Below are 12,933 nucleotides of genomic sequence, written 5' to 3'. Positions count from 1 at the left end.
TGGCTTTACTGTTAAAAACTCTCACAGAGACTAAAATGAACAAAGAATAAACATTATTATTCCACTTTGAGAACTGTAGGATTTTGGTAAATTTGAATTGCTCAACTAACATCCAAGGTATTGATACTTGACCTACTTCTCTATCACTGATTTATTGTGTGGCTACATCTGTTTGTCACTCATTTTCTCTTACTCTTGGTATCTATTTAGATTCTATGGTAGCAGAGATTGATTCTTACTGTGTGCCCACGTGGTGCACTGTTCCATGGTATCTCAAAGAGCCTCTCTCTAATAATACAGCAAATAAGATAAAGATCAATACTATAAACTGTCCAAACGCATACAAGGTGTGAGGAAAATTTAATCCACTTAGTACTTTTTGAATTGTAAGTTTGCTTGGAAAAAATGTTGAGAGAGTCTAGTAGAGCTAAGAAACAAGTCTGGACTTTTGAAAATGATGCGCAATAGACAATAAATCTTTCAGAACTATAATTTAAAATGTGAAGTTTTATTTTACTTTGAGGCCTTCCAGTGCTTTTTATTCTCATTCTTTTGTTTGCTTTGTATATTTTTTTGTTTGTATTTTAATTGCAGTTGGTCTTTCTTAGTGTTTTGAAACTGCTTATGACTTGCAAAACTCAGAAATGAAATAAAAAGTTCTGTTGATCAGTTTTAGAAAATTGCAGATGGGAAATTCTCACCTGATCTTTGTCATAAGTACACTGAAATTAATATACCCGAAATGGGATAGAACGTGCAGTTGGAAAGGACCTCTAAAGATCATCCAGTCCGACTGCCCAAGCACTTCAGGGCTAGCCAAGAGTGAAAGCACATCATTGATAGTGTTATCAAAATGCCTCTTGAGCATTTACAGGCCTGGGGCATCAACCCACCTGGCTAGGAAGCCTGTTCCAGTGTCTGACCATCCTCCCAGTGACGACATTTTTCTTAATGTCCACTCTGAAACTTGCCTGGTGCTGCTTTGTGCTGCTCAGTATCCAGGCAGCAGAGGCCAGCACCTCCCTCACTGCTTTCCTGCCCCAGGCGGTTGCAGGGAGCAGCAAGGCGACCTCTCAGCAACCTCTTTTCCAGACTGGACAAACCAAGTGTCCTCAACCTCTCGTCACAGGACATGCCTTCCTGCCCTTATAACCACTTTGTTGTGTTCCTCTGGATGCTTTCTCAGGTACTTTAACATCCTTTTTATGTTGTGGAGACCAGAACTATATGCAGTATTCATGGTGAGGCCACGCCAACATTAGATGTAGCAGGAGAATCACCTTTTTTTGACCAGCTGGCTATGCTGTGTTTAATGCACTCCAAGTAATTTAAACTATATGAGATTTATCCCATGTGTTTCACAGGTAACATTTTACTCTGTGGTAAGGGACAGATTTACTTGGGGGGAAGTGTTTTCTGGTGTCTCCCTTCCTCCCACGTGCGGTGCATGTATGTATTCCCCATCCCAAAATACAGCTGCACACCTCTGCACAGTCTCCATTCTCCTCTGCCTTTATACCTCTCATTCACATTGTGGCTGCACCTGTCTGATAGATCGCAATCTTAGAATACTATTAATAGCTTTTTGCTGAACAATAGTTTTGAAAATCCATGCAGTCTATCTGTATTCTGACCAGATAACTCAGTCAAAGAAAGGTCTCTGAGTTCTTGGGGAGAACTATCACTGTCAAGTTCAGCACTGGTGGTAAGGTCACCAAGAAGATGATCTTACGTGACAATGTCATGAACTTGCCAACTGATTCTTGCCAGCTTGCTGGGGTTCTGGCCAAACCCTTCAGTGTGATGGACAGGACAAGTACAGATGAAGCCTCTGCCTTGTTGCAGCTAGAGAATGGCTGATGATGAATAGAAATGACTCCCAGTGCAACGCATTGAATTGTATTTTGTAAGCATAGTTGAGCTGCCTCCAACTTACTTGTGGGCTTGAATAACTTTCCTGTAAATAGGTGTTCTTAACAGACATTCATATGGATGAAGGTATATTTTTTGACCACAAACTTCTATTCAACAAATACGGAGATCCCGCTTTCTTTGCTTCTTTGCTTTGATAATGCGTTGTGTTTTTTTTTTTCCCCCATATGTTTCCTTATTATTTGTGGCTTTTTTGCATTTGGTTCTATTGGTTTGTCTGTTTTTGTGGTACATGATTTTAACACAGATTCTTCTTATTATACATATAGAAAAAAATATCTACTTTGTAGAGACCATTCCAGGATACTATTAGTTAGGCCAAACAGTTATAAATTTGAATCACAGAATTTCAAAAGAAAACCTATTCTTATTTGTTGAAGTTGGTCAGGTAAATAAACTCAGAATAATGGAGCCATGCTGTAAGAATTTGTAAAGAAATATTCATAATTTTATAATACATCCTGAACTCCATTTAACTGAAGTAATTAGTTGGGAAAAATTATGAACAGTCACACTCAGGAGATTTATTTACAGAAAGCCTACTTTAATACGATGGTGAGATTCAAGCCATCCTCTCTCTTACTCTGGGCTTTTAATTTTCATTAATATTGAGAAGTTATGTGTGCATGAACCAAGAATGCCTGTCTCCCTAAGTGCTTAATTGCTGTATTCAAAACTGTTCTTCTCCTTATAAAGGATTTAATATTAGGATTATTCAGAATTGTATGTGGCTTGACTTTAGGAAATAACGTTTATTGTTACTTGGCCATTATTTGGAAAACTAAAGTTACAAGAAGTTGAATACATAAGTCATAGTTATTATGTATGTAGGATCCCTGATAGCTTCTCTCCTTGCAGTGTTTTCTAAACTTACACTAATAATCTATGCTGTGGATTATTGATTGTATTTCTCTTCTTTCAGGAATTAGAATTTTAAGGATTTCTTATTGTTCCCCAATACTGAAAATCATAAGATGATTCAGGTCAGAAGGCAAATAGTGAGGTCTTCTGTTCAAGCCCTCACTCAAAGGAAGGTAGCTATGAGCTCAGACTAGGTTGCTTGGGACTTTACCCAGACAGGTTTGGAAAACCTCCAAAGATGGAGACGATGGAGACTGCAACAGCGTGAAAAAAAAAAAAAAAAAAAAGACAGTAATTTCATTATGATGAATATATACTGACTGGTACAGGCTCCCCAGAAAGCCCCACCTGGAAAGTTCTTGCTTGCTCTGAGGTGGGTCTGTTTGTGAGTGGATAGACTTTGCATCAGTCAGTATCTCCCAGGTGTTACAGGTTAGCTGAGTGGTGTGAAATACTGGCTACCTAGCTGTATCCTCTCTGCAAATGGTCAAGGATGTGGCTGTACTGAAATCAGAGGAATTAGACATCTCTATTCCCATTAAAGATCAGGTCAATTATCATATGGCAAGACTTTTAAGTAAAGAGCTACATTCAGTACAGCAAAGAGCTAAGTGATTGAACTGATCGGGTTTGGCACTTAATAGCCAGGAGGAAGAGATGACTTTCTCATGTGCCTGATAAGGGCATATGGGACATATTATACTTGACAAGCAAATGTCAGTAATATAATTACCAAGACAGTCCTTACGCAGAAGATGTTTATAAAATATATTCACATTAATGCTTATAATGGTAAGAATGAGGCTAGTAATGACTACAAGCTCCATCTGTAACTGCAATACAGTAGCTGTATAGATTGGCAGTGGGTCAGCTATCTTCAGAAGTGTCAGTCCTTTCATTAAGGATACCAGAAGCAGCCTCAGCAGAAATATTTTCTTTTTCATTTTATTGCAAGATAGCCTTATATTGAAGATGCTTTTGTTCCCATTGAATTGAAGAGCAACAGAAGTTACCTAAACTTGCTCATTTTCTAGAAATGAAATACCTGATTATATTGCAGATATTTTAAGCTCTCATTAGGATAACTTCCAAAGCTAAACTTCAGTCCTGGGTTCTGCAAATCTTAGTCTATATCTTCATCCTTTTACTGCTTGACTTGATAGAGATGTGGGTCAATCAATCGTCTCATGTACAGTAATGGAGTTCACAGATATTTGTTTTATGGAAAACTAGTAAAACTTTAGTATAGCATCCACAGAGAATGTTATATAGTTGGAAACAATAAAAATGAAAAGGCTTGCTGTTTTTTTGCACTGGAAAGATACATGGTAGTGATGTAACTTGCCGACTGGATTATGAAGAGCACACTTCACAGTGCATTGTGGTCTTCTTTATACCTTTTTTTTTTTTTTTTTTTTCCATAAGCATAAGGTTTAGCCCTTACATTTTCATAAAGGAAACTGCAGTCCACCAAAAAGTAAATAAAATTTTGAAACAAGTTTTCTACAAGGAAATGTAATCTATAGGAATGTAATCACCATTACCTGAAATGCATACTCTGTTTTCTCAGCAGATGTCTTACTGAATAGAGTGGTCAGACATTAGCATTTTTAATGTCTCCTAACAGCATATGACAAATGTGTCATGAATAATTAGATATTACTAACTACTGAACAATGCTTAATTCACTTACCTGCCGGTACATTTGCCCTTTCTATCTGACAGCTCAAGTTGAATAAATGCTGTCTTTGGGCTCTGAACCACCAGCTGTATAGGGCAGAAGGGTCGGTCCCTCACATCACAGAGTGAAAGTTCTTTACACTGAATAGCAGCGCAGTTCCTGAGTCTCTGCTGTTTGAATGGAACCGCCTGGATGGTCAGTGGTATGAACTGGTAAGGAACTTTGCTCCCTACTTAAATTACTAGACTCATGGTTTTAATGCAGGAGAGGCATGAATTAACTTCAGTGAACTAAGAAAAGGTTGTTCTGCATTTGATTTGAATTTGTAAAGTAAGGTTTACAATATCGTGCTCGCTTAAAGTATTCTTCACACATCTCTAAGGCATCTTATTGGCTAAATCCAATAAAATCAGATTTACAACTGTAATCAAATCAATTACCTTATCATCCTTTGCCAATGTTATCAACAATTTACTGTTTACCAGAAAATGAGGTTACATGAAGGGCCAAGACCCTGCTCCAAATGGCATTGGAATCAATGGAAACTTTCGCACTGACTGCAGAGTACTTAAAGGTCACACTCTAGAGTCCAAATTTTCATGCTGGAAAGCTGCCCAGTGCTCCCAGTTGGCCACTGAACAAATAGGCACAGAAAGAAAGTTGCAAACTGTAACAGGCAGTAGTACTTTTTAAGGTTTAGAGAGTGGAAACGTTTTGCTATAAACAGTGGACATATGACAGGAAATTTTTTCTATACAAATAGATAAATCTAATGCCATTTTAAAAAACAGCATCTAATTATTACTGTGATATTTGGATCACCTATGCTTAAGACAAAAGTTTGTTAACATTACTTTTTAACATTTTCCCCTAGTTTTCATAAAATGCTGTAGTTTAATTTTCTTTTAACATGAGCTTTTAAGCATAGAGGAAAAATGTACTTAAAAAATACTAGCAACACTGCCAATATGAACAAACAGCAGTTGGATATGAAAAGGAACAGTTAAATTTTTCAATGATCCAATGTGTTTGCTGTAATTAAAGGGAAAAATGGTATGTGCAGGGGGCATCTGAGGAGAAAAAAAAATGAGAATATAGGTTCTTTAGAAGTACAAGTTACAATGAGTAGCTCAAACAAGGCTGAATTACGTGAATGGAAATGAAGGCTGATAAATAAGAGGAAAAGAAGAAGAGAGAGCGAGATGTCAGGATCTTCCACGTAAAGATCACGATAAAAGTTTTGTGATCTCTTGTTGCATTTTCCAAAGTTGTGAGAAAGCAATTCATAATCATTCCTAAAGTCGAAACCTAATTTAAAACCCAGTGACATTGATGCAGTGTTAGAAAGGTCATTTTTCTTTTATGAAGCTGGATGTTAAACTCTGACCTTCTCAGCTTGTACTATCTAAGTCTCTTTCACTGCTTCTTAGCAAAAATGCTTTGTTTATATACCTGAAAGATGTATTTTGGAGATAAGATGGGATAAGAGCTTTTGCGTCTAAGCTGAGGAAACAGGAATTAAAGAAGCACTGAAATGTGCTTCTCTGATGTGCTTTTTACTGTTAAGATGTGGTGCAGCTGTTTCTTTTCAGGGGACGAGGTGCATAGTACAGCACAATACAGTGTCTTTGTTGAAATATATGACATTTTGTCAAGGGAAGAGATGACTCTTGGGGAGGAGTGAGCAATATATAGCATTAATTTCTTAGTCCTATTGGTGTCTATTTGTCTGGGAGACAAATGGTGGAAAATGGTGAGTTCAGAGAAGTTCATGACAACGGCTTCAACATCTAATTTAGTCTTCCAGGAAAGAGAGAGAGGCAGGTCAGTCAAACCAGCAAAATGTAAACTAACAGTTTACATGACAGTTAATAAACAGTTAGTTTACATATTGTTTTACACTGAAAGTAAATTAACTTGGCAGGACCATTGTTACTTTGGGTCAGAAAAGCTCCTATTATTAAATTTTATTGTTCTTTCCTTAACTTTAAAAGATATCATGCAATCAAGGGAAGCTCATGTTCTTTTCTATTAATAACATATTTTAGACATAAGAGATTCTCAGTCTTCATTTGTGTGCATAATTCTACCACATTGTAACTCTTTAAGCTTTTATATTACAATACAAAAATATTATAGATGATTTTCTACTGTGTGCTGAGTGTTGGCTTTTTTATTATGCACTTCAATCTGCACAATTATACCTTACACAGAAATCTATTTCATAGATTTATGAAGTAAAATTTCCACATTTCATGGAAATTTGCCTTAATTTTCAGTTGACAAATTATGTAACACTTGTGTTACTACTAAATTTTGTATGGACATTCTGCATCTTCTAATCTGAAAGTTGTTGTAAGGTATAGGTCAAGCAATATCTGTGTACTTAACCCATATATATATGGGATGGAATCCTTATCCTTATGGACGGTCAAGCTCTGCTCTGCATGATTTCATTAGGATCAGGATCATATCAGGAGTATATTTTGGCATCACATCTTTCTTAGTATGTTTGAGAGACATACTTACATATAATTTGACTACTAAATCAGAACAAATAATGATCCATAGCTAAAAGTGAACACATGGACATCTGTGTGTGTGGGTTTATATTTTTAGGAGTGTTTATATCATTCTCTCTCTCTCCATTTATGTTTAACTTCATGGTTGCAAAAGACAGTTCTTTATTTTGGTAGTTTTTATGATGGTCATAGTTGAATACTTAATTCAAATATTATAAATACATATATATTATATTGTGTATATTATATAATTATATTATGTATCTATATTATATATATTATACATAATGTGTATATTATACATAATGTGTATATATTATTACTATAACGTACAATATACATAATATATATTATACATCATGACTCGGGTGTTGGTTTTGATCCATGAGAGAAATCCTAAGTTTTCCCCCCCATCCAGTTGGTGATTAACTGTCTTGGGAGTATTTCAAAAATTCATAAAAATACTTATTTTCTTTTTATTTTTTGTAATTCTGTGAAGTTCATCTACTTACAGGATGATGTAGTACATATACTTTTTTTTTTTTTTATCCTAAGTCAGAAAGTGGAGAGATACTATATTTATCTTATGACTTCATGAAGAACCTAAAGTTCAGAGGCCAACAGTTGGAATTGTTTCATAACTTTTTGTATAAAAATCATAATAAAATTTTAATCATTCACTGTCTCTCCCAGCATACAGTGAAATAATATTCATTCATAAGAATGGCTTGAAATTACCCATTGTGAGTTTACGTATGCATATGATGACATATAGATGATGAATCAGTTTACCAATTTCATTCGGTAAACTGCTTGCTGTGACTAAGCTTAATAAAAAAGTAACAAGCATAAGGAGTTTCTTTCAACATCACTCAAACACCTCTCAACTGGTAAACTTGTCAGGACTCGGGTTATATCTACAGCATTGGCTCCTTCCTCTGCTTTTCAATGACAAATCATATTTTTACCATTATTTTTTTTTCCTAATTTCTGTGAATATTTGCAGTATTAGGCTCTTTGATCTGAACTGTGGTTGCTCAGCATCTTCATTGTCATCATTATCTGGAATGTAACTTTTAATGTGTTTTACCACATGTGACATTTCAAAACTGTACAGTCAATCCAGTGACCGTTACATTGAGTAGTCTATGTGCATCCACTCTGTTGCATATAATACCAGACTGGATAATGTGTGGGTGAACGTTTCCTCCAGATGCTTCCTGATGATACTGTATGGATAAGCTATTAGTAGGAGTGCTTCGTTAGAAGCTTAGGATCTATTGTCTCTGCTACTTACAGAATATATAACTGGAAAGTAGGATCTTGTTTCTTTCCAAACAGCAAGTTTTCTGTTCAGACGTGTCTGTTAGTTAACTTGCTGTGTAGTTTTTCATTTCCTTGAAACTTTTGCAGGGTTTCTTTATCCTTAGAATCTCCAGAATCCTCTATCTCCTGCAAGGAGGGCACCTTCTAATTGGTAGCAACTGTGATATTTTCTCTTCCGTCTTCCACTAGTAGTACTAGGGGTAGTCGTCTTCCACTTTTTGGTAGTGTGAAATGATGAAAGGGCTTTCAGACAGTCTGTATGATCAGTATCATAAATTATGTAAATGTATTTCTGTGTTATTTTACCAGGCAAATACTGAGCTTTCACCAGATTTATCATTTTTGTTTGCTTGCTTTCTGACATATATTGTAGTATCATTAAAACTTTTCAGCAGTATTGAAAGAACTCATGCCTGTAGGTAAATGGAAAAGTAATATGGTCCTTTCCTCACATTCGCAATACATTTTGTATGCTGTTCACCCCAAGGCTCTTAGTATTCAGTGAAAAGCACTCTTTACTCAGACATGAGACCTCATTGTAATTGTAAATCTGCAGTCAAAAAAAAAAAAAAAGCCTTAAGAATACTTGCAATATAACTGTAATATATTCCAAGATGAACAGTTACAGCTCAGTGTTTAAATTAATATGGAGTAGAGAGACTTGATCCAGTCCTGCAGTATATGGAACCTGAAACATGAGAATTGGAATGGGAATATTACTGTGGATCACTCTTGCAAGTTTTGAAGCTCACCATTTTCTTTGTTATATATATAGCACACTATGTACATAGACAATCATGCATGCTAATTTAAGTAAGGTGACTATCTCCTAAACGTGTGGCATAAAAATATATTTTAGGCCTCCAAAATTAACACTCCTAAGGACTCTTAAATGTGAGAAGTTTGGCTAGTCAAATGACTAAGTCACCTACGTTCCTCATCATGGGGGAACAATCATTTCTGTAAAATGGTTGGGAACTTGAGGAATTTGAGATGAGCTTTGAGGAAAGTGGGCTGGCTAATAGGTGAGAAAATATGCTTTGTCTTCTGTGCAAGGCAGTTTCTGAGGATTATGGCACTGCTACATGTACAGAACATGTTCTTTAAAATAGATATGGATTTGTTAGTAATTGTTGCATTATGTTACTGGAAATATTGGTTAAAGTTACCAATAGCTTGTTGTCTGAAAATAACCTAGATCAAAAATACCACCCTCAGAGTGTGGGAACTGCAGCTGAAGGCAGCTACCCAAACCTACTATAATCAGGGTTAGTGTTCTCCTTATGCATTTATTTCTAGGAAAGATGAAATTTGCAAGAACCATTTTGGTTTTTATTCTGTCATCCACCTCAGACGTTCTTTTCAGAGCAAACAGTTTCCAGTTGAATAGAAGGACTAGTTTCCCTTGAGTAAGAGATCAGAGAAAAGGAGTAGGAAAAGTAAGCAAAATTGAAATTGTCAGTGAAATTGGGGGGAGCACTTGCTGAGAGCTAGGGAAAAATAAAAGGAAAATGAGAAGAAGTCATTCCTCAAATCTTGGCTAAGTGATGCTATCTGGATAAAAGGATACTACAGACATACCTCTGCGATTAAAAGACTCTGTAAGATAAGGAGCATTTGGGTGCACAGTTGCTGTTTTTGAATACTGTTGGCTAAATCTTTACTCCCAAGAATGAGAACAGTAGGCACTGAGGGTTTTCAAGAACTAAAAAATGACCTATTTAATTAAAAGTCTTCTCATTTGATCTGAGTTTTTCAATGGAAGAATTGACTATTCATCTGTCATTATTCATAACTGAATGGTGATGGTATGTATATATAAGCTTTAGCTCGCTGTTGTCAGATAATCACAGAAAGATGTAAGTTTGAAAATTAAGGCGAAGGGTGTTCTAATTTTATTTTTTTGGTGGTTTTTATGTTTTCTTAGATTTAATTCTTTTATGAATGTATTTTGAATTTTCAGATGATGATGAAAAGGTGGCTTAGTTGTAACCATAATTACATAGTTACTGCTCGTAATAGCATTATGGTTTTAAAATGCTTTATAGACGAACTCTCAGTGAAACCACATGGTCTAACATCATTGAAATCATCTGTAGTTCTTGGTAAGCAACACTACCAGGCTTTAGCAGATTCACCTGCAGAAGTTAATGATGCATTCGTAACATTATATTAGACTGTTGTAGATTTTTATTATGAACACAGTAGAAAATGAACAAACCCTGAGTAATAAGGGCAAGTTTGCTGACAACCTTGTGCACCCCTAATGAAATAATGATCTGCTACTTATTGACCTGTTTCCTGCACCCTTTCTTTTATCTGTAGCTACGTGACATTGACTGTGGGTTATTCTGTGGGTTTAGTAGTTGCTCCTCTAACAAATATAGTGGTTGAGCTCTAGCTTCACACTCTTGTCTCTCGTTATTTCCTTTGTTCTCTTTAAAAGATCAATGGCAACATTTATGCTATTAATGCTTCTCTTCTGTACTTAACTAGCTCTTTACTTCTTGTGTTTACAATAATCCAATAAAAATATGAATTGCACAAGTACAGAAGGCCCTCTGACAATTATGATATTATGCAAACTGAAGTTTTGGCCTAACATTTTTAATGTATGAAGTATATATCAAGATAATAGAAGAAATTGTAGCTGGTCTGTGGAGGAGTATATATAGCATAGAGAACATAACTCAAAAACACTTCTAAATACATATCTTTTGTTGAGGATCAACAATGGTGAAAACCCAAAGCCCTTAAGTTCAGAAAGCATTAATCTCTAACTGATCTCGAGGCACAGTGGGATACATGCTTTTATTGAGAGTTCAAAATACCGGTAAAATGGTTGGAAAAAGGAAAGCTCCCTTATTACACATCGCTTGCACAGCAAATACAGCCCTAAAACCTGGGTTAGAGGCAAAGAACTCTGTGGGGAAAAATACATTTTAATTTTGTAGAAATAACTTTGGTCCACAGAGTCCAGGCTAGAGGAGATCCAGCACAAAAGTGGCAGCAACAAAAGATGAAAAACTCTAAATGGTAAAGTCTGGATCAGATCAGTAGTGGATTTGGATTTGCATCCATTTGAAAACTTCTCTTAAAGAATCAAGTACTGAGTCAGGGACCTCCAGACCTAAAATTCTAACTAGTCACAGCTCAGGATAAAGGAAGAGGCATATGACAGCTGTTTCCTGTAGTAATTTATACCAAATGCTCACAGATGGAGTATAAGACCCTAAAGCTAATACTGGCTTTCACCAGAATATTTGATAATGGCTAAAATCGAGTTACACCTCTATACTCCTAGTGTTATATTACCTGTGTTCTGAGTTCACACCGACACCAAGAATTCCCAGTCATATATACTAATTCTGCAGATCTACAGGCAATATGGATGTATATATCCTACATGATCTCCAGCATAAGGCTAGCATGGCTGCCAAAGTCCATAACTGAACCAGTCACTTACTTCAGTGGAATCAAAATTATATTGGTATGAAACTCTTAGCAAGATGTGTCTGGACCCAATATTTGCAGTAATAGTAGTCCAAATCCATCACTTTGGAGCTCTAATTTCACATTGTTATTATAATTTCAGTCTTTTATTATTACAGGATGAATCATTCCCATTAACAATCCACATAAAAATGCATGTAAAGAGCAAAAAACATCTAAGCACATCAGCTAGAACTAGATTTTGAAGATACAATTTGTCTATATTAAGTGTATTTTAATCCATATGTGCTGTTTGTTTCCCATAGCACATTGCAGTATATATTATTTCATGTAAAGCAAAAATAGACTATGCATGCACTGTAGCATTAAGGTCTGAGGAATCATCTGTAAGTTTGATGGCTTTTCAAAACTAAAGACAGTATAATGCAAATTTTAATTGCTTTGCAGTGAAGTAGTTATTTTGAAAGCTTCTTTCTTCTTAATAAATCTGTAGTGCAGCTCTCAGAGTTTTAAAGGAAAGTATTTCATGGCCTTTTACTTATCCCCAAAATCTTCATGCGTAGATGTTCAACTGCATCAATTGTATCATCTGTAGTCTAATTACCCCATTTACATATTTCATGCTTGCTACTTAGAATGCTCCATGGGACAGTGAAGATTTAAATTGTGTGCTGTCAGACACAACCAGTTAAGGGGGATGCATTTTTATTATATATTATTATGAATTGCATGGTACATTTGGTATTAAACAAATAATAAGTAGTGCTTCATAGAAAATATTATGTTAAAGAGTAGTTGAAAAATCAAGCTCCAAGAAATTAAAATTTGCTAAAATTAAGGTGTTTGTACAATCTTCCCTGGTGTGTGTCGTCCCCCCACCCCCCCCAATATTGCTCCCCCTGCATTTCAAGTCTTGAATTAATGAATCTTTTTTTTTTTTTTTTTTCCTATTTCAGTTTGGGTAATAGAAAAATTCTCACTCTCCTACCAGTTACATTTTGCAGATGATACCCTGTAGTAAAAAATTGTTCATGATAGAATGTCACATAACTGATAAAATAGTGACATGATGGAGAATATGAGCAGTGTACAAGTGAAAATACAGCAAGTTCTTGTAGCTGTAGGTCAGTCACACCTAATTAAAGATATAACTTTGTC

This window comes from Anser cygnoides, chromosome 8 (genome assembly GCF_040182565.1).
Source record: "Anser cygnoides isolate HZ-2024a breed goose chromosome 8, Taihu_goose_T2T_genome, whole genome shotgun sequence".
NCBI lineage: Eukaryota > Metazoa > Chordata > Aves > Anseriformes > Anatidae > Anser > Anser cygnoides.
Note: the sequence above shows the minus strand (reverse complement) of the source record.